This window comes from Bos mutus, chromosome 29 (assembly GCF_027580195.1).
Source record: "Bos mutus isolate GX-2022 chromosome 29, NWIPB_WYAK_1.1, whole genome shotgun sequence".
Taxonomy (NCBI): domain Eukaryota; kingdom Metazoa; phylum Chordata; class Mammalia; order Artiodactyla; family Bovidae; genus Bos; species Bos mutus.
In genome coordinates, this window is record NC_091645.1 from 7,994,134 (window position 1) to 8,016,801 (window position 22,668).

A 22,668-nucleotide genomic window follows, 5' to 3' on the forward strand; every position below is an offset into this window, starting at 1 on the left:
ACTGAAGCGACTTAGCAGCAGCAGCAAAAAGTAGATATCTTTTTAACTTTCTATCTCTTTCTATCTATGGTTAAATATACACATGTCATAGTTTCTGTAATAACATATTTTATGAATTTCATTTGTCTAGTTTTTTCCATTTCTGTTTCAGAATTGAGTATTTTCAAACCAAACAACGAATATACACATTACAGCATTTTATCAGAGGGCTCAAGTGAAAAAGCAACTTGTAAACTGTAAAGTCCTCCATGATTTTAAAGAATTAGTATTATTCCTGTTATTTTGATTACGGCCATTTATAAAAATCAATTTTATCTTCAAAGGGTGAAGAGGAGGTAGTTTAACCCAACGACTAAGAGCCGTGAACTCTTCTGATAATTGGCTTTAATAGTTTTGGGGAAATTGCATAACCTCCCCGAGATGGTTTTCTCATCTATGAAATGGGAATAACAGTAGTGACTTCATAATGCTCTAGTGAAGATCTAATGAGATAATGTGTGGAAAGCACTTAGGAAATTGCTTGACCCACAGGAATGATGATGTCATCTAACCTCTATTGAATTGTGACTCTATGCCAAACCCTCACTGATTACATGATTCTATAGGTGTGCTTATCATGCCCACTTTATAGATGAGGATTTTAAGATAGAAACAGAATCCACATCCAGGCAGTCTGACTACAAGCCCATGCTCTTGACCATTTTGTAACACTGACGCTCCCACAACAAATATTCATTGAGTTAGTAAAATTTCCCACTAGAGCAGATGCTCAATACCACAGGCCACCGGTGTTGGTATTTTGAACTGACTCTCTCAACCACAATTCTACCTTCCATCTAGTTAGAGAAGTTGTCAAGGGGTACATGACATTTTCCAGAATCCTTGGCATCTAGGGCTATAATGGAAATTCTGCTTTGAGGTTAAATGCATTGGTGAGTAACATGAGAGGCAGAAGCAAGGTGAAGCCATCCTCCTGCTGCTAAGGCTGCTGCCAAACGAGGTGTGGTGGACAGACTCTCAGATGGCCCCGAGATTCTCCCTGCTGACATTCACACCCTTGTGAAATCCTTTCTCCTGAAATATGGGCAGTAGGACCTGTGACTTCCAGCAGCCCCAGGGATGGGTTTCATAGAAGACAATTTTCCTACAAACCAGAGTGGGGATGGTTTTGGGATGATTCAAGCTTATTACATTTATTGTACATTTTATTTCTATTATTACATCAGCTCCACCTCAGATCATCAAGCATTAGATCCCAGAGGTTGGGGATCCCTGTAATAACCCATGGGATGTAGCAAGGTGATGAAATTACATGTACATGATTATGTTGTATGAGACTGCATCATCCATCTTGCTAGGAGATGCTCTTTCTCTTACTGGTTTTTGGGAAGCTAGTAGCCATGTGGCAAGAGGTTGAGGATGTCCTCTGCTTAATAATAATCAGTACGAAACTGAAGCCCATTCTCTGACAGCCTGCAAGAAGCTGAATGCCACCAACAGCCATGTGAGCTTGGAAGCATTTCCTTCCCCGGGCAGGACTCAGATGAGACTGCAGCCCCAGTTGACACCATGATGGCAGCTTCGAGAGACGCTGAGTCAGAGGATCCATGTAAGCTATGCCTGGATTCCTGACCACAGTAACTATGAGATAGTAATAATGTGTTGCTTTCAGCCCCTAGGTTTATGATGAGATTGTCATGCGGCAATAGAAGACTAATGTGTGTGCATGTTAAGTCACTCCTGTTGTGTCCGACTCTTTGTGACCCCACAGACTGTAGCCCACCAGGCTCCCCTGTCCATGGGATTCTCCAGGCAAGAATACTGGAGTGGGTTGCCATGCCCTCCTCCAGGGGATCTTCCCGACCCAGGGAAGGAACCCACATCTCTTATGTCTCCTGCACTGGCAGGCAGGTTCTTTACCACTTGTACCACCTGGGAAGCCCTAGGAAGCTAACACATGAGGTTATAGCTGGGAGATGATTTGGCTGTTGTGGCAGCAACAGAGCATGCTGACGTAGGCAGGGCAGCCACCATGGACTGGATGTCCTTGAACCCGATAGTCCAGTGCTGGGCCCGTGATGTCCATTCTTCTAGCTCCTTTGGCAGTTTTACTCCCCTAATATCCCACGTTGCAGGCAGGAGGAGAAGGGGACGACAGAGGATGAGATGGCTGGATGGCATCACTGACTCGATGGACGTGAGTCTCAGTGAACTCCGGGAGTTGGTGATGGACAGGGAGGCCTGGATGATGCGATTCATGGGGTCGCGAAGAGTCAGACATGACTGAGCGACTGAACTGAACTGAATATCCCACGTTAAATCACTTTCTTCTTGAATTACTCGGAATGGTTTCCATTTCCTATACTGAATCTTAGTTCCTATCATCACCTTGCTTCAAAATCATGGCCTATCTATCCCAATATTTTATTCTTTCATGATCCAAAAACATTTTAGGAGAGAACAGAGTAGTTTGCTTTCAAAATGTCAAGTGGTTGAGCAAGTCTAAATTATGAACAGCCACAGCAACCCTTTCTTAAAGAAAGGTAATATTTAAGTTCTTTAATTTTTATTATTCCTTTTTCTTAAGTTGAATTACATTTCCTTTTATTTATTTTTAATTGGAGTATAATTGCTTTACAGTGCTGTGTTAGTTTCAGCTGTACAACAAAGTGAATTAGCAATATACCTACACATATATCCCCTTCCTCTTGAGTACCCCTTCCCCCATCCCAGCTCTCTAGGTCATCCCAGAGCTGAGCTCCCTGTGTTACACAGCTAAGGAAGGTAATAGTAATCTCATTTTTTAGAGGAAAAAACTGAAGTTCAGACCCTAAATGACTACCTTTTAAGGATAGCATCCGTGAGATATAATTTGAGGTTGAGGGGACACCCGATTGCACATTCTTTTCACTGAACTGTGTTGTTAAGAATATCCCGGGTCCTTGTATATCCCTGTACTCACTCTGTGGTGCTCACAATCCCTTAGGACAGATCACTGAGAAAACAGACCATTGCAGGGCAGTGCATCCAGTCCCGTGATGGAGCCTGGCACAGGATGTGGAGAGGAGAGTAGGGAGGGGCATCAAATGACCTGACTTGGGGGTCAGAGTCCCAGAAGGAGGGGTCCCACGGTGGCCTGGAATAACCTTCAGTGCAGGGACTTCATGGATCGCTGACATAAAGCTGTGGGAACTCCACAGAGTGGTGCTGGGCAGGGACACAGGCGGAAAGGCTTCAGTGACTCGGGGAGACCTGGGGTGGCCTTGACCGGCCCGGAGCGGATCCCGTCCACGTTTCTGAGTGCAGCGCGCTGTCCCTGGAGATGGTTCAAGCCCCAGGCTCCTTCTTCAAGGCTGACCTGCTGTCAAGCTCCAGCAGGCCACAGGCTTGTTTTCTTTACTTGCTTGCTCTTTGGCACAAATGTATTTTCCATTAATTGCGGTTTTCAAAAATTAAGTTTAAAGCCTTTGATTGAGTCTAAAGATAGATCTGGCTCACTTTCATCAAAACTTACCCAGCTTTCCCGTCAGGAGAGAAAACAAAGTTTGAGAGTTTAAATCTCAGACAGCTTAGATTAGTTCGGATGCCAAAATAATCTCAGCTCTAAGAGCCCATGGGCGATTTTTTTGGAACCCTTCTGAACTTCATTTTCCGTATCAGAAAAACGGGTGAAGAGGGACGCCTGTCTGAGCCTGTGACTGTTTCTGTGAGGATGAAAGGAAGGCCAGCGTCGCTGTCCCTGGCGTGCTGGTCCTTGACGAGGTTTCACGGCCCTCCCTGCCTGGCCCTGCCTGCCGCGGGCGGCCCCTGCATTTCCCACGACCTGTGTCAGCTGGCTCCTCTCTGGGTGTAGTCAATTCGAGGTGCTGATGGGAGGTTATCAGGTGGGGGAAGGGAGACGCGGGGGTATTCCTCCTCCCTTCGTCTGTGGGTGAGACCTCCAGAGCAGATGCTGCTTCTCGGCCGGGTTTCCTGCAGGCACGCCCCCCGTGGTCGGGCTCGGCAGGGGAGCCCAGCACCTCCGCTGGGGGACAAGACCGCCTCCCTCCTCCTTTTCGTCGGAAACCCCCTGGGCATCACCCGCTGTGGTCTTCGTTCTTCTCCACAGCCGTTTCCTGGTATTAGATTCCCTGTTTTCTTTTTTTAATTGGAGGATAGTTGCTTTACAATGTTGTGTTGGTTTCTGCTGTACAACAACATGAATCAGTCATAACTATATATATATAATAATACCTACATATAAAGCATCAGCGTAACCACATGCCCAGGATGGTCCCTGGCACGCTGGGAATGATGAGATGCAAGCACATTCCTGAGATGCAGGCTCTGAAACAAGCCTCCCTCTCTGGTACCCTAATGCCACTAACTACATCTATCTATCTATCTATCTATCTATCTATCTATATCTCCCGGCCCTCTTGCGCCTCCCTCCCTTCCCCCATCCCACCCGTCTAGGTCATCACGTAGCACCAGGCTGAGCTCCCTGTGTTATACAGCAACTTCCCACTATCCCTCTGTCCTACGCATGGTGCTGTATATATGTCGGTGCTACTTCCTCTGATTAAACACTTGGGAAGGTTCTGTTTTCTGCTTGAATTCTGACGGCTGCAGGGAGTGGCGTGCACTTGCCTGATGGGGGTCTATTTTCTCAATGAATGATTAGCCAAGATACCAGGTGAGAGGAGGGCAAGCAAAGCCTGAAGCACAGAGAAGACTGGTTAGAGATATTGGGGTGTCTTCACTCCCCCTCTGGTAAGCAGGTGTTCAATGAATGGGGCTGTGCTAGGAGGATCGTTCCCTTTCTGCCTATGGAGGGTACCGTGAGAAACACGCCTTTGAGCAGAACAGAAGGGTAGGGAGAGCTGCTGCTTCCGTTGGCTGTTCGCAGAGCACCGCCCCCCCCCCCCTCGCCCCGCAGCCTGTGCCCTGGGCTCTGGTTCCCTGTGCTGGTGAGAGCTGGCCTGGCTGCTCAGCACCCAGGCTGTCACCACGGGGTTGCTTGGGAGAACTGCTCCCCTCATGAAGAACGGATTTTTCCAGCCCCACAATCTGGGGCTAGAGCTCCTCTCACCCTAAGAATAGACCGAGAATGTCTGATTATTTGCCTGAATATCTGAATGTCAAGAATATTTGCCACAGCTATTCAACCAAGATCTTATTTTCACTTTCCCACTGCCGGATTCCCAGCTCCACACCAATCTGTTGTTTACATCCCAGAGCCATTTTATTTTCATTCCCAGCACAGTGCGAGTCAGAGGCATCCAGAACGGGCCCCACCCAGAATCAGGAAGAGTCCAACACAGGCTGTGCCACTGGGAAGGAGACGGGATGGTCACGGACTGAGCCCACTGGAGCGGGTAGAGGAGGTGAACTCCATGCATCAGCGCAGCCACGTGCCGAGGATGGTGCCTGGCAGTCTGGGAATGACGGGCTGCAAGCACAGTCCTGAGATACAGGCTCTGAAATCAGCCTCCCTCCCTGGCACCCTAATGCCACTGACTACCCGAGCCCCTCTGTGCCAGGTTCCTTATCCGCACCGTTGCTTGTGCTCACAACAACCCTGTGAGGCAGAGTTACCAAGTCTGGTTTGCACATGATGACACTAAGGCTCAGAGAGGCTGAGCGATTTGTGCAACACTGCACAGCTGATCAGTGTCAGAACTGGGGTTCAGAGCCACACCTTTCAGGTTCCAAACTCATTATTTCAACAGTTTTATGCTGCCTCCCTGACATCTTCATGGCGGATGTAGATGGACCTAGAGACTGTCACACAGACTGAAGTCAGTCAGAAAGAGAAAAACAATATCGCATATTAACGTATATGTGTGGAATCTAGAAAAATGGTACTGCTGCTGCTGCTAAGTCGCTTCAGTCATGTCCGACTCTGTGCGACTCCATAGACGGCAGCCCACCAGGCTCCCCCATCCCTGGGATTCTCCAGGCAAGAACCCTGGAGTGGGTTGCCATTTCCTCCTCCAATGCATGAAAGTGAAAAGTGAAAGTGAAGTCGCTCAGTCGTGTGCGACCCTCAGCGACCCCATGGACTGCAGCCTTCCAGGCTCCTCCGTCCATGGGATTTTCCGGGCAAGAGTACTGGAGTGGGGTGCCATTGCCTTCTCCAGAAAAATGGTACAGATGAGTCTTATTTGCAGGGCAGGAATAGAGAACAGACATGTGGAATGGGAAGTGAATTGGGAGATGGGGATTGACATATACACTGCCGTGGATAAAACAGACAGCTGGTGGGAACCTGCTGTATAGTAGAGGGTACTCAGCTCCGTGATCTGGGATGACCTAGAGAGGTGGGATGGGGGAGAGGGATGGGTGGGAGGGAGGTTCAAGAGGGAGGGGATATATTTATACACAGAGCTGATTCACTCTATTGTGCAGCAGAAACCAACACGCTATTGTAAAACAACTATATCCCCATTAGAAAAAAAGAATACTCTGTGTAACCACACCACATATTTTGCAGCTGCCCTCACCAAAAGCCTGGGTGGAACCCAGCTGGCACAACATGAGGGAGAATGACTGTGAACCCAGCGGAATCCACTGCAATCAGTCCCCAGGGTCTCTCCTGCAGCTCAGGCTAAATAGCAGCCGTTACCTGGGAAACCAGAAGCCATGTGCAGAGGGCAGCGGCTGTGGAGGGAAGGTTCACTGGGATACACCTCCCATCACCCTGAGATTAAGGGACATAAAAAGAGAAGGTGGATGAGCTGCCCAGTGGCTGGTGTGAGAAGCAGGCTGTCATTTGGGAGAGCAGTTTCCATTGCAGGGAGGAACCGCTAAACCAAAGGAAGCCTTAATAACAAAGCAACAGCCAGAGATTACCTATTTGATGAGCTTTGTTCTCAATCTTATAGGTCCATGATCTGAACATCCCAGGCGTTACCAAGGCAATCATGCTTACGTGAAGAACCCAAGTCTCTAGGTCACTGAGGGTTTGAAGGTCGGAAGACCAGCCTTTGACAGAAACCCCTTGAGACGTTTCTGAAAAGCCCCTGGAGTGCTCAGTGTATCCACGAATCCATGCTGGGCGCTGATTGCCGAACACGGCAGCAGCTGCCACCACCCTCATGAGCTAGCCCTTCCCCCCGCAAGGTGCCCCATCTCATCCCGCCTGGTGGAGGATTCCACCTGTTCTTTCGAGTCCTAGCTTCCAAGTCTGCCTCCGAAACGTTTTCCAGGACTATTCGAATCCTCCCACTCTGTGGCCTTGAATCCCCTCACCTGAGCATGTCTTGTTTTGTTATTTTGTGTGTGGATTGCTGGCTTCCCAGGTGGCGTGGTGGCCGATGCAGAAGCCCAAAGAGACTCAGGTTGGATCCCCAGGTCAGGAAGACCACCTGGAGGAGGAAATGGCCATCCACTCCAGTATTATTTGCCTGGAAAATCCCATGGACGGGGGAGCCTGGCGGGCTGCAGTCCCCGTGAGGTTGGGGAGAGGTGGACACGACTTAGTGACTGAGCATGTGCACACGTGTGGATGGCCAAGTCGTGTCTCACATAATATGGGGTGCAGGCTCTACACGGAGGTTCTTGATGAATGAATGTGTCCAGATATGCATGAGACAAATTCCAAAAATGTTCAGTGTCGACATACACGCTGTTCAGCCTTATATTTATTTAGAACCACTCCCCAAGCACTTTTTGCCAGGCCCTGCAGATATAAAATGAATTGAATGAGGCCCTTGTCTCAAGGGTTTGTGTGTTCCAGCTGGTTTAGATCCTTCCAGCTGTTTGACTTTTGGGGGGTGGTGGGGAAGAGGGGATATGTTGTCACAGTGGTTTTTTTTTTTGCCCCCAAGTAAGTGATAAATAATTATCTAACTTTGTAAGCAAATAGCAAATTTCTGAGGAAGAGAAATCCTCAATGAAACACAAATCCTTAGTAAACAATACAATATTTATCCAATTATAGACTACTTACTATGCTCTGAGGCTTCCCTAGTGGCTCAGATGGTAAAGAATCTGCCTGCAGTGCGAGAGATGCAGGTTCGATCCCTGGGTTGATAAGATCCCCTGGAGAAGGGAATGGCAACTCATTCCAGAATTCTTGCCTGGAGAATTCATGGACAGACGAGCCTGGTGGGCTACAGCCCATGGGATCTCAAAGAGTCAGAAGCAACTGAGCTTTCACTTCAGTTCACTTCCTGCACTCTGGGTTCATTCAGAAACAGCAGCTCTCCTATTCCTCCATGCAACCCTTTAAGTGCATTATTATTTCTGCTTTAATGATGGGAAAAAGAAAATGAAGCAAGTGCCTTGCTCCAGATCCCATCAAATGTGATGCCAGGTTTCAAACCCAGGTTTGTGTAATAAGTCAGGCTATGTCCTCAGCTGCTGTTCTGTGTCACCATCCTGTCCCCCGACGGTCCTTCTGTGTCCAGGGTCAGATAATGAAATGAACAGTGATGAGTCACCGAGGGCAGGCAGCAAACGTGAGGACATGGATGAACTTGTTTTCAGTAAGTGAAGCAGAGATTACAGAACAACTTTAGAATCCATTGCACAAAACCCCAGGCTCCCAGAGAGCCATGCAGAAAGCCAAGGTGTGTCATCGTTCTCAGAGGGGACCTTGGTGTCTGGACCTGCCTTCCCACCCGTGTATTCTGGGGCTTTCTCTCCTTCAAGGGTGGTTCTCTAGAGGCAGTCCAGAGAATTCAGATTTAACACTATTGTCCCCAGGGCTCCTCTGCCTGACTCATTGTGTGGTCTCTCACTGATGAGTCACCAGTCTATGACTCAGTTTTCACATCCTACTCAGGGCTCAGAGTTTGGCTGTTGGGCTCCTGGGGTTGGGTTTATATGGAGGTAACAGAAGGTTAGTGATATGCTGGTAATCCAGGGATCCTGGGCTGTACTTCTTTCCTTTTGCTCATGGGAGCATCTTCTAATCTGTCAGAGGTGCTCATGGATGCGCCAAGACCAAGGGTGCTGAAGTGGCCTCGCCAGTGAGGTCAGCCTCCATTTCTGCTGCTGCTGTGTAGACGCTGACTGTGGATCCTCCACTCCATGGGTGGCCTTCTGTGGCTGTGGTCTGTCAGAGGAAGACAACACCCTGTAGAGGAAGAAATCCTCTGTGTGAAAAAACATGGATTCACTTCAACCCTATCCTTTCTCAACTACACTGCTCAGAAAACTTCAGTCTGTAGCTTCCTGTTTTAAACCCCACCCTGAAGTCCTCCAGGTAAACTCTGGGATGGAAAAAACTCACCTGGGTTGTGAATAAGGAAATCAGCCAATGAGGAGCCTCTTGAAAGTAACTGGGTCTTTGAGAGGTCCCCTACTTCTGCATCCAAGCAGACCATAGCTTGGCTGAGCATCCTGGGAGATGCCATGTCCAGATGGGCTGCTACAATGATGGGACATTAACAAGACATTGAAATGGGATTCTTGCCACTAGTTCTTGCCACTGAGACTTCATAAGATGAAATCAGGATCCAACAATGGGTATGACAGCATACCCCAGGATGCAGATTTTCAAGGGGAAGGGCTCGTATGTCTTCATTCTTCATCCACATAAAAGATAGGGGAAAGGGTCAGAGAGGGTGGAGAGGGGAGAGGGTGAGAGAAGAGATTCCTTTGGGGGAAGGAGACTCCTCTTTCAGGGGAGGGTGCAGATGCTGCCGGAGAATGCAGAGAGCTATTTTTTGCAGTAGGGAGACACAGGCACTGGTGACCTAGCCAACTGTGACTAGCACCTGGCTCCTCCCAAGAGGTAGAGAATGAAGGAGGGGTGACTTTTGACATAGAGGCAAGAGCCAGGATAGAGTGCTGGGGGGGGCTTAGACTGCACCCCCAGAGTTTTTCAGGGTAAAGGATGCAACTGTTTCCTGCTCATGAGATGTGGCTCATGCCAAAAAATAAGTGTGTGATTAGGTCCCCTTAGGTCTTGTCTGAGAGTGCCTGAGGGAGGAGGGAATAGGGCAGGAAGGTGAGATGTGCAGGTCCCAGTGCCTCGAGTGGCTCCAGGAATGGAGTTGCATTTGTCAAAGTCAAGGAAACTGTCGGACGGAGGCCTCTGAAAGGGGTCTTGGGAGCATCCATGGCATGACCCCAAGAGACGAGTCCTGCCCTGGTCCAACCAGGGATTCTTCCTTTGGCCAAATCAAAGCTCTCCAATCTCTTTACCTTTCCTCTTGCTCATGGCTTTGACCTCAAACAGCAGAGAGAGAGAAAGAGAGAGAGAGAGGGAGGAATGGGGAAAAACCAGGACAGGAGGAGTCAGCCAAAAAGTTGCATTTCTAACGTGCTACGAGTCATGTTTGTCCAACAGACTAGTTACACAAACCATACTAGTTCAGTTCAGTTCAGTCGCTCAGTCATGTCCGACTCTTTGCGACCCCATGTACGGCAGCACGCCAGGCCTCCCTGTCCATCGCCAGCTCCCTGAGTTTACTTAAACTCCTGTCCATTGAGTCCGTGATGCCATCCAACCATCTCATCCTCTGTCATCCCCTTCTCCTCCCACCTTCAATCTTTCCCAGCATCAGGGTCTTTTCAAATGAGTCAGCTCTTCCCATCATTTGGCCAAAGTATTGGAATTTCAGCTTCAGCATCAGTCCTTCCAATAAACATTCAGGACTGATTTCCTTTAGGATAGGCTGGTTGGATCTCCTTGTAGTCCAAGAGATTCTCAAGAGTCTTATCCAACACCTCAGTTCAAAAGCATCAATTCTTTGGCACTCAGCTTTCTTTATATTCCAACTCTCACATTGATACATGACTACTGGAAAAACCATAGCTTTGACTAGATGGACCTTTGTTGGCAAAGTAATGTCTCTGCTTTTGAATATGCTATCTAGGTTGGTCATAACTTTTCTTCCAAGGAGGAAGCATCTTTTTATTTTATGGCTGCGGTCACCATCTGCAGTGATTTTGGAGCCCAGAAAAATAAAGTCTGCCACTGTTTCCACTGTTTCCCCATCTATTTGCCATGAAGTGATGGGACCAGATGCCATGATCTTTGTTTTCTCAATATTTAGCTTTAAGCCAACTTTTTCCCTCTCCTCCTTCACTTTCATCAAGAGGCTCTTTAGTTCTTCACTTTCTGCCATAAGGGTGGTGTCATCTGCATATCTGAGGTTATTGATATTTCTCTCGGCAATCTTGATTCTAGCTTATGCTTCTTCCAGCCTGGCATTTCGCATGATGTACTCTGCATATAAGTTAAATAAACATGGTGATAATATACAGCCTTGATGTACTCCTTTTCCTATTTGGAACCAGTCTGTTGTTCCATGTCCAGTTCTATCTGTTGCTTCCTGACCTGCATACAGGTTTCTCAAGAGGCAGGTCAAATTGTCTGTTATTCCCATCTCTTTCAGAATTTTCCAGTTTGTTGTGATCCACACAGTCAAAGGCTTTGGCGTAGTCAGTAAAGCAGAAATAGATGTTTTTATGGAACTCTCTTCCTTTTTCGATGATCCAACGGATGTTGGCAATTTGATCTCTGGTTCCTCTGCCTTTTCTAAATCCAGCTTGAACATCTGGAATTTCATGGTTCATCTATTGCTGAAGACTGGCTTGAATTTTTTTTTAAATTTTCTTAATTAATGGTAAACACCTTCACCTTTCTCTCAGAGCCCGCCCTCATCTGTACCTTCCATTTCTTCTCTCTGTATCTCATCATATTTTGTAGAAGCCTCTGTGAGTGCACACTGCCATGCCCCGTTTACCAGTATCCACCATATAAATGGGGCTTTCCAGGTGGCTCAGTAGTAAAGAATCTGCCTGCTAAGCAGAAGATGCAGGTTCGATCCCTGGCTTGGGAAGATCCCCTGGAGAAGGAAATGGAACCCACTCCAGTATTCTTGCCTGGGAAATCCCAAGGGTAGAGGAGCCTGGTGGACTAGAGTCTATGGAGTCATGAAGAGTTGGACATGACTTAGCAATTCAAATAACAACCATCTAAAAAGGTGAATTCTTTGTGGGCAGCAGCCGTATTTTCTTCATGGCAGTAGTTCCTGTAAAATAGCATCACGATGCTGTATGGTTGGTTTGCCCTCAGTTCTTGTTAAGTGAACGATTAAATGAGTGTAAGGATGGCAAAAGGGAGATGCATTTATTTAGACCTTTGGGACCTTCTCAGAGCTCATCAGCTGGGCTCTGCCCATTGTTTCTACTTACAGCTCCCACCAGGTTCCCTGAAGACCCAGTAGCTCTCTGCCCATTTGTACTTTTGAGGGCAATCCCAATTGTCCCCATAAGACAGCATGTCCCTGAGGAGAGATGGAGATGAAGAGAGCCAGCTCTCCATCCGGGGAAATCAAGGATGGGAGCTGAGCCACTCCTGCCCAATTTCAACAGAACCCTCTGTTGTACAGGGAACAGTGGAGAAATTGTTCATCCACATCTCATTGCTCATGGAAATATTCCGACTGCAAAGTCAGCATCGGCTTTGATTTCCTGCCCTGGGAGGAGGCCGGGTCAAAAGGCGCCAAGGAGGCCTGTGCAGAGTCAGAGGGCTCATGAGATGGGGTGAGCAGAGACCCTCACACCCCATCTGTGTTCGGCGGTGGAACTTCTAGCACTGGGGGTGGTCAAGCCAAGCCAGCCCCATCCTCGCCTTTGGCTCCTCTGAGAGCTCCAGCCCCTCTTGGAACCACCACAGCCGGAAGTGCGAGGGTCAGAGCAGGCCTGAGGGTCTGTGCCGGGGGCCTGCACTTGCTTCCTGGAAAGAAACTGCACGGGGAGGGTCTGGAGTACTGGGCCTCTGAGGGGCCCGAGGGTTAGGGAACCAGAGGCAAACCCAGCCATCTGAGTCCCTTTAAAGAGGACACCAACTGAAATAACCTGGGAAAGGCACTTCCAGAGCAAAAGTACGTCCAGTTGCTGTCTCAAAGCTAATTTTAAGAATGTCCTTTTCTCTTGAAATTTCATCACCATGACTCATCGCACTGCAGGCCAAGATTCTGAAGCTCTGAGTCAGACTGAGCCCTGAGAGCTGAGGCTCAATGGGAGTTTTACCTAAATAAAGCCTGCAAGTGGGCCTGCTGTGATAGATGCCTTAGAAATTTGCTAATTCAGCAATGCACACGCCCTTGCACCTCTGCTGTTCACACAGTTGCCCGCAAGTTCCTGGGGCTGTTGGTGTGACCAGGCTTCTCTCAGGTGTGAGAACTTCCTTCTTCTTGCTTGAACCCTCAGCTAGTTTGTTTCCGTATCTTTCCTGTGAAGGTGGGTCCTTTCTTGTAGTCTGCTCAGCCCCTCTGTATGTGCCCTTTTGATGTGCTATGGGCTGTGCTCAGTCGTGTCTGACTCTTCTTGACCCCATGGACCATGCCCACCAGGCTCCTCTGTCCGTGGGATTTCTCAGGCAAGAAGACCAGAGTGGGTTGCCATTTCCTTCTCCAGGGGATCTTTCCCACCCAGGGATTGAGCCCATGTCTCCTACATTGGCTGGTGGATTCCTTACCACCATGCCACCTGGGAAGAGCCTTTTTGATATTTGCAGCCAAAATGGTATGATGATTAAGCACAAATTCCAGAAAGGATCCAGACAGGGTGACCTTCTCTAAACGCCAAGCAAAGGGAATGGCATCTACATTGGGATTTTTGAAAGTCAGAGCTGGAAGGGGCCTCAGCTCATCACCTTCCCTATCATTCTACAGACATCCATGTCACCCAGGACTCAGATCGACAGCTTGCCCAAGGTGACCCAGCCATTAGGAGGAAGATCCAGACCTTAAGCCAGGGTCTGCTCACATCTTAACCTCTTGACTCAACTATTTATGCTTTGTTTACTCACTATCCAGATTAATCTCTAGACTCTACAAAGCCTACATCTGGGTGTTGGGGGAGGAGGGGACATAGAGGAAAGTGAGGAGGCCAGTTCAAGGCTGACCACCTGCTTTGGTGCCCCTTGAGCTCCAGGTCAGGGACCTGAGATGATGGTGGCTGTAACCATGGCAACAGGAGGCCTGAAGAGTGACCCTGGAGGGGAAGCTGGGACTGCTGGGGAGTGGCCCAGAGGCAGAGACCCGGTCTTTACTCAGGGATGGTGGCCATGAAAGGTTAATAAAAGTAAGAGATTCATGGAGCTTGGCCCAGGGGACCTTTGGCTTCTCAGCTGTCCCTGGGGCACACGGTAGGTGGCGCCCTTATCGTGAATGAGGGGGTGGGGCATGCAGTCACGTAGAGTAAGCACAGCTTTGCAGTCAGGCTGTTGAAGTCAGAACTTTGGCGGGGGGTTGCCACGGAGGCCCACTCTCCTGAGGTAGAAAGGATTGTCGTGGGGTCCCAGAGACATCACAGGAACCAAAGCTGGGCACCATAACGCAGCCAAGACTCCTGGGGCCTAAAGTCGGGGCTCTGGCAGGAACCCGAGAGGCTAACCCCGGCTCTTTTCCCTTTGACTTGGTGTCCCTGCCCTTATCTCTCCATCTCTATGTCTCTCTCTGATTTTATACTCACTTTCTCTTGACATCTTTTCTTCTTCCTGTGCATCCATGCTGTTTTCCCCTCCCTCTGCCTGTAGTTCTCCTCACTTTTGTTAACGTGTGACCCAGAATGGCTGCTCCTGTATTAACTGCATCTTACCAGCCTTCAGCTAAGCTTCCATGACTTGGTGGCTGTAATTTTCTAGACTCTAAAATCTAAGAGAGGAGCCCGATGGGCCCAGATCGCATTTCTGAGCCAAGCTGCACGAGTCATAGGTTGCTGGCCATCCCATGAATTAGCTGCTCTTGTTTCAGATGTCCAGCCTCATGCCATCAACTGTGGCCATGGGTGCAGTCAGTCAGCCGGGAGTGAGAGAGAATAGACAAGGGAAGGTTCCTGACCTGCAGAGGATCATCTGTACATTCAACCAAGCCACTTCTAAGACATGTGACTCTGTGCAAGGCTTCCTACCCCTCTGAACCTTAGTTTTCCTTATCTATAAAATGAGGGGAATAATACCTACTTCCTGGGGTTGTTAAGTGAAAACTGAAAGTGTTAGTTGCTCAGTCGTGTCCAACTCTGTGTGACCCCATGGACTGTAGCCCTCCAGGCTCCTCTATCCATGGGATTAACCACCCAAGAATACTGGAGTGGGTAGCCATTCCCCTCTCCAGGGGATCTTTCTGACCCAGGGATTGGACCAAGGTCTCCTGCATCGCAGGCAGATTCTTTACCGTCTGAGCCACCAGGGAAACCCACGGTTGTTAGGAAGACCAGATAAATATGACATGTAATCCAGCCATGCCAGGCCCATGGAAAATACCCAAAAATTATCGCTATTATCCGCCGGAAGTGATTTAGAAGAGCCGGAGTCTTGGGTATGCACAGGACCTTCTGGCCTATGGGGCCTTCTGAACTTCTCCCCCTTTTGTCTTTCTCCATTTGGAATCTTTTTCTGTTTCCCCTCTTGATGGTTGTTAATTTCTCCCTTGTTGTCAGTGCTGTAACCCGATGCTTGAGGATTTCACAACCGGATGCACTGGAGCCAATGTTTTCCATTTGGATATGACTTCCATGTTCTTGCCTTGCTGTTGTCAATAACTTTAAAAGGGTGGAGGGTGTGGTTTACTGTACTGAATAAGGCTGTGATCTGTGTTTTTGAAAATTGCTCGGGCAAAGGAAGGAAGTTGTCTGTGATGACACTGCTGGCTTTTATAACATAAATATGAAGCTCTGTGTTGTCGTTTGGCAAAACTCCCAAAATTTCCCTCGAGAAGCTCAGGCCAAGTTGAGAGTCAACTTCAGAGTACTGAGATATATTTAATAAAAAGCAAAAATTACTCTAGATGCCAGAGATTGTTATAAACAAATACCTTGCCAAACATGCACAGCCTTCTTTCTCTCTCCATCAGTTCCCTATCTGTACACATTGCATAGTCATTGACTGGAACACTGAATGGGTGATCTGTGTTGCTGAGAATGTCAGAGTGTGAGAGTATGTCTGGAGAGTGGGGTAGGTTACTGGAGGTTGGGGAGGGGCTGGGAAAAATGAGGGAAAGGGTCAATAAATGGAGACCGAGTCCTACAATGAAGATCATAGCATCCGGTCCCATCATTTCACGGCAAATAAATGGGGGGTAACAATGGAAACAGCGACAGACTATTTTCTTGAGCTACAAAATCACTGTGGATGGTGACTACAGCCATGAAATTAAAAGAACCTTGCTCCTTAGAAAAAAGGCTATGACAAACCTAGACAGCATATTAAAAAGCAGAGACATTACTTTGTTGACAAGTATTGTCAAACTGGTTTTTCCAGTAGTCATGCATGGATGTGAGAGTTGAACAATGAAAAAGGCTGAGCATTGAAGAGCTGATGCTTTCAAACTGTGGTGCTGGAGAAGACTCTTGAGGGTCTCGTGAACATCAAGGAGATCAAACCAATATCAATCCTAAAGTAAATCAACCCTGAATATTCATTGGAAGGACTGATGCTGAAGCTGAAGCTCCAATACTTTAACCACCTGATGCTAAGAGCTAATTCATCAGAAAAGACCCTGAGGCGGGGAAAATTGAGGGCAGGAGGAGAAGGAGACAACAAAGGATGAGATGGTTGGATGGCAACACTGGTTCAATGGACATGAGTTTAAGCAAGCTCCAGGAAATAGTGAAGGGCAGAAGCCTGGTGCGGTGCAGTCCATGGGTTCGCAAAACAGTCAGACATGACTGAGCAACTGAACAACAAGAAGTCCTAACAGCCGTGGTCAAGGCAAGCCTGTACTAGGTTAGAGCAGGGAGATAGATGTGTTGCAAAAACAGAGGGAGAATCTGTGGTGAAAAGCTAGGTCATTCTTAAGATTTCAATAAAACCTGCAAGACCCGGACTGACTTCATGGGCATGTGAGCTGTCGGGTTGCACGGGGTCCCACCCTCAGAAGGGCCCCATGCTTACCTAAGTGCTTTGCTGTTGCTGTCTTGATATTCTTAAGTTTTAAACATGAGACCCTATATTTTAACTTTGCATCGGGCCTTGAAAATTATGTTGCTAATCCTGGCCAGGGAGCATTGAACCGGAGACTCATCTCCAGAAATACAAGCTGGCATGAACAAGAGAAGCATGAAGTAGTTACCCCTCCTGGTTATTAGGGCAGGGGACGGGGGCAGTCATCAAGTGATTTTAGAACCTAATATTTAGAACCAGACAGAGGTTAGGGACCCAGCTTGAATAGGCAAGGACCGTGGCGGCAACTGACACTGCAGTAGAACTGTGTCTTGAAGCTTGCCTCGGGGGAATCGACGCACAGAACACTGGGCTTAGGAAAGCCGCGCTGGTTTCAGGTGTGTATCCGCCAATCAGCTGTGGCCCCCAGCAGAGTCTCACGGCCACAGCCAATCAGCAGAGAGGAAGAGGCCACAGCCAATCAGCAGAGAGGAAGAGTAGTACAGGCAAAGGAGGTCTCCCATAGATGGAGCTACGTGTAGATGCTAGCTTTGCCACTTACAGGTGTTGGGCTTCAGGTAAGGAATGCTCCTTACTCCTCTGAGCCTTAATTTCTTCATCTATGGAATGAGGAAAACAATACCTATTCACAGTTGATGAGAAGGTTAGATGAGATACGGTATATAAAATTTCTACTACCTCGCCTGACCAGTAAGTAATCTACAATTGCTCTTATAGCCTATTGTTAATTTAAGAGAGCCAGAGTTAAGAAAAGTAGGTTTTAATCCCACTGGCTGTGACCTTGGGCAAACCACTTTGCATGTTTGAATCTCAATTTCTTCATAAGTAAAGGGAAATAAAAACCCAATGCCTGAGACAGCGTCTTGGACATAGTAGATACTCACTAAATGCATATTAGATGTTCTGCTGCACTGCAACAAAAGATATGAGAGCTATTTGTAAAGCTGCAAAGGGCTTTGCCACTGTATTATCTTTTTGTTGACTTTAGAAAATCAGATTTATTACTTGGCAGGGTAGGAATCAAATAAGGTTGAGATCACCTCACTCTGAAAATAAAATAACTTTCTGAGTGCTTGCCTGCCTTGGGATTTGGGTCAGTCTTTTGTTACTGGCATCAGCACATAGCTAACTAATCCAAATGTAACCAAACTGGGCTGGGAGTCTTTGCATTGCTTTTTTTCTTCCAAGTTTTTCTTTCTAGAATAAAAGGGAAATGGTATTATCACGTGGGTTACCACAAATCAAAAAGTATAATTAATGACAAGACATTCAATCTGCATGCACCTACATCAAATGGATTCAGAGCATGTCATTCCTTTTCACGACAGCTCATGAAGCATGAAGACTATTTAGAGAGGATGAAAAAGTCTCATTCATTAGCCTCTGGCATGCCAAGAGGGGAAATGACTTATGTACAAATGACACAAAGCACATATTTTTCTTGTTCTGAGTTTACATATTCCACATGGGATTAAAGGAAACCCTGTGTCACCAGGCTACGTGCCTTGGACGAGGAGAATTCTGGGCTGCAAGGATAGAATAACAACCTGAACACTGAGACACCAAAGGTCAGCTTCACTGAACTGAAGTGACCTTGAGATTGAAATGATTCTTAAGGCATTATATACCTTCTGCCTAAAATGATGGAATAATATGACCGACAATCGCTACTGAGACCAACCTGGGTAGACTTCCACCAAAAATCTGTGTTCCTCCTTTTATTATAGGCAGCTGTAGCTTCTCTATCAAGGGCTGTTTCCCAGTCTTCTAGCAGTAAGTGTGATTGTGTCAACAAGTTCTCTACAATGGAATGTGTTGTAATTGATGTGTGTATATATCTTCTTTGGAGAACTGTACATATAAATCTTTGGCCCATTGCTATTTGAATTGTCATTTTCTTCTTGAATTTCTGGTTGAGTTTGATCTTTATATATTCTGATAATAGTTTTCTGTATATATGTTATTTTTCTCTTATCAGATATATGATTTGCAAATATTTTCTCCCATTTTGTGTGTTCTCTTCTCACTTTCTTGATGACATTTATGAAGCACAAAGGTTTTAATTGATGAAGTCCATTTTTTTTCTATTTTTTCTTTGTTGTTTGTGCTTTTGGTGCCATAGCTAAGAAACCATAGCCTAATTCAAGGTCATGAAGATTTACACCTATGTTTTTTCCTAAGACATTTTCAACTTTGAACTATTTGAGTTCATTTTTGTATATGGTGTGAGGTAGGAGTTTAGTTGCTTCTAGGATCATTCAAACATTCTCAGAGAATTACAGCACCCCCGTTTATGTCACACTGTCCATTTGTGTTTTTATGAGTTTCGACAGTCTATGTAATCAGTGTGTGTGTGTGTGTATGTTTTCAAAGCTCAAGAAAAACATATCTTCCTTAGGTTGCAAATATTTGATGAACTTCTGTATCTGTAGCACTCAAAACAATAGTTTAGTATTTGTATACTGTACAAGAATGAGTCAGTACCTTTTTCTCATCTATTGTGCTATTTTATTTTCACTGAAATCCAAAGGTAGGTGATACTCCTGGACCTAGAAGCTAAGAAATGTTAACATGGCCAAGATCACAATATTACTAATAAGTGAATTATAGACGTAAAACCAGGTTTCCAGATTATGTGCTCTTCCTGTTCTATGTATTTATTACTATGGTGAAATGGAGTGCTTTAAAAATAGTTTCATTAATTTATTCATATATTCCAGAAATATATAGTGAGCCTCTGTTATTTGCTAGGCATTGTGCAAAACACTGACAAGAAATGATGAGCAACAATGGACATAGTTCTTTTACTTGCGAGATGGACTTGATGGAAAATCAAATGGTCACACAAATACATACATAATTACAATTGTGACCAGTGGTAGAAGGTGGACTTGCATGCATCATTATGAGTAAATAATGAGGTGATCTGACTACTAAGATAGGTCAGGTGATGATTCTCTAGGAAGTAGTACTTCACTGAGATCTGAAGTTAATAGGAGCTAAGTGAAGAGCAGGTAAAGAGCATTCCTCACAGAAATAATAGTCTGTGCAAATGTCCTGTGGCAGCATCAGCCATCTGAGAAATCTAAGGATTTTGTCTACTCCATTTAAAATGTATTCGTTAAAACAATATATCACAACTGAACAGGAAAATGATTCAGTGTACACAAAAAGGCAAGTTAACCCTAAATTCTTTAAGACCTAATTTATCCATCTCTTTGCTTTTAAGCACCTACATTGGAAAATAAAGAGGAGAACAAAAAAGGAAATGATATCACTGTATACCCCTAAATCCATGCAGTTGATCAACAGGAGTGTTTGTTGAGTATTTCAAGGACATGAGGATGTTCTTCTCTTCTTTGGGATGGTCCTCAGAAGAATAAACATCCTCATTCCTTTGAGGGCTTGTGAGGCCTGTGAACTTGTGCGTGCGTGCTAAGTCACTCAGTCAGGTCCAACTCTTTGTGACCCCATGGACCACAGCCTGCCAGACTCCTTCGTCCATGGGATTTTCCAGGCAAGAATACTGGAATGGGTTGCCATTTCCTCCTCTAGGGGATCTTCCTGACTCAGCAAACCCACGTCTCCTGCATTTCCTCCTTTGGCAGGAGTGTCACCTGGTAGAAGCCTTAACGCCATCAGGGCAGTCCCCAGGGTCCTGTTTCCAGGCAGAGTAAGCTGCTTTGCTCCAGGGTTATCAGGCACGTTCCCATATGTATCCGTGCATTAATCAATTCAAGTTCTGGATTAAAGGCAATGAATCACCTTGAGGATTATCTGTGATGTTGGTGCTTGCAGGAGTTTTAACAGCCAATTTGGAATCCAACACTGTTGTTGAATTTAGAGGGGAAAAAATATTCACATTTAAGAAGCATATTTCACCCAAGGAGGATTAATCATTTTTAAGAAGGAGGAGACCTATGATGACTGGCAGGGAAGGAATATCTGGGAGAAATTGTGACCTGCTAATTTAATTAGTATCTGCACTTGTATTTGATTTCCTTCCTTGTCTAGGAATTTTGTTTGGCATTGTATGTGCTTAGTTATTTTGTCATGCGTCAGACACTAGGGATCCAAGCACTGATGGGAACTGGGCTACATAGAAGCCTAAGAAACAGGTCCTGCCTTGTAAGGAGTAGCCAGCAGAGAATCTGATCCCAAGAAGTGCTTTAAAAACATTGACTGAAATGAATAGTACTTCATAAAATTAAATGTGCTCATTGTTTGGGGGAGAGTGAAAAAAGTAGTTATCCTGTAATATAACAGCTTCATTTTCCCCTTAGAGATGCAGGGTTTTATAGAGATTAAGGGTTCTAGATTTAGAGAAGTTGACATGAAACCCAGGCTCAAATCCTGTTTCTGTCAACAGTCACCAGTGTGACTTTGAGCAAACTGCTTGACATCTATGTGCCAGTTTCCTCAACTGTCCAATGAGATTAAGGCTAGTACGTACCTCAAAATGTTAAAAAATTTACAAATGCTAGTGTATGTAAAACACTTAGTCAGATGTTTGATACATATGTTCAATATTAAGAGCATTTTGAATTGCAAAGGATTTAAAAGGGCTCAATGATCACAGAGAAATAAGAGTAGGAAGTTCTCCATTTGAATGACTGAAGATCCGGATGTGATTTGTGGTGCACATGAGGATGGATAGATGGATGGGTGGGTGGATGGGTGGATGGATGGATGGAGAGGTAGATGGATAGATGGATGGGTGGATGGTTGAGTGGATGGAGGGGTGAATGGATGGATGGATGGATGGGTGGGTGGATGGGTGGATGGATGGATGGATAGGTGGATGGAGGGGTGGATGGGTAGATGGATGGGTGGTGGATGGATGGGTGGGTGGATGAGTGGATGGAGGAGTGGATGGGTGGATGGATGGATGGATAGGTGGATGGAGGGGTGGAGGGGTGGGTGGGTGGATGGATGGATGGATGGGTGGATGGGTGGGTGGGTGGATGGATGGATGGATAGGTGGATGGATGGATGGATGGATGGGTGGGTGGATGGATGGATGGATGGATGGATGGGTCGATGGAGGGGTGGATGGGTGGATGGATGGGTGGATGGTGGGTGGATGGATGGATGGGTGGGTGGGTGGATGGGTGGATGGATGGATGGATGGGTGGATGGATGGATGGATGGATGGGTGGATGGAGGGGTGAATGGATGGGTGGATGGATGGATGGGTGGATGGATGAGTGGATGGAGGAGTGGATGGGTGGATGGATGGATGGATAGGTGGATGGAGGGGTGGAGGGGTGGAGGGGTGGGTGGGTGGATGGATGGATGGATGGGTGGATGGGTGGGTGGGTGGATGGATGGATGGATAGGTGGATGGATGGATGGATGGATGGATGGGTGGGTGGATGGATGGATGGATGGATGGATGGATGGGTCGATGGAGGGGTGAATGGGTGGATGGATGGGTGGATGGTGGGTGGATGGATGGATGGGTGGGTGGGTGGATGGGTGGATGGATGGATGGATGGGTGGGTGGATGGGTGGATGGATGGATGGATGGATGGGTGGATGGAGGGGTGAATGGATGGGTGGATGGATGGATGGGTGGGTGGATAGATGGATGGAAGGGTGGATGGATGGGTGGGTGGGTGGGTGGATGGATGGATGGATAGGTGGATGGAGGGGTGGATGGGTGGATGGATGGGTGGATGGGTGGGTGGAGGGGTGGATGGGTGGATGGATGGATGGATGGGTGTGTGGGTGGATGGATGGGTGGATGGGCAGATGGATGGAGGGTTGGATGGATGGAGGGGTGGATGGATGGATGGGTGGGTGAGTAGGTGGATGAT

The 22,668-nt window shown here is 46.9% G+C and overlaps 1 long non-coding RNA gene across 2 annotated transcripts in view; it reads right to left on the reverse strand.

The window, feature by feature from the left end:
* Positions 1–7,515: 7,515 nt before the first annotated feature.
* LOC138986203 (uncharacterized) overlaps positions 7,516–22,668 on the reverse strand; it is a 79,679-nt gene continuing 64,526 nt past the window's right edge. For both annotated transcript variants that reach the window (XR_011463070.1, XR_011463069.1), the window contains exon 3: positions 7,516–9,064. This is a non-coding gene — a long non-coding RNA (uncharacterized lncRNA). The remainder of the gene's footprint in view (positions 9,065–22,668) is intronic.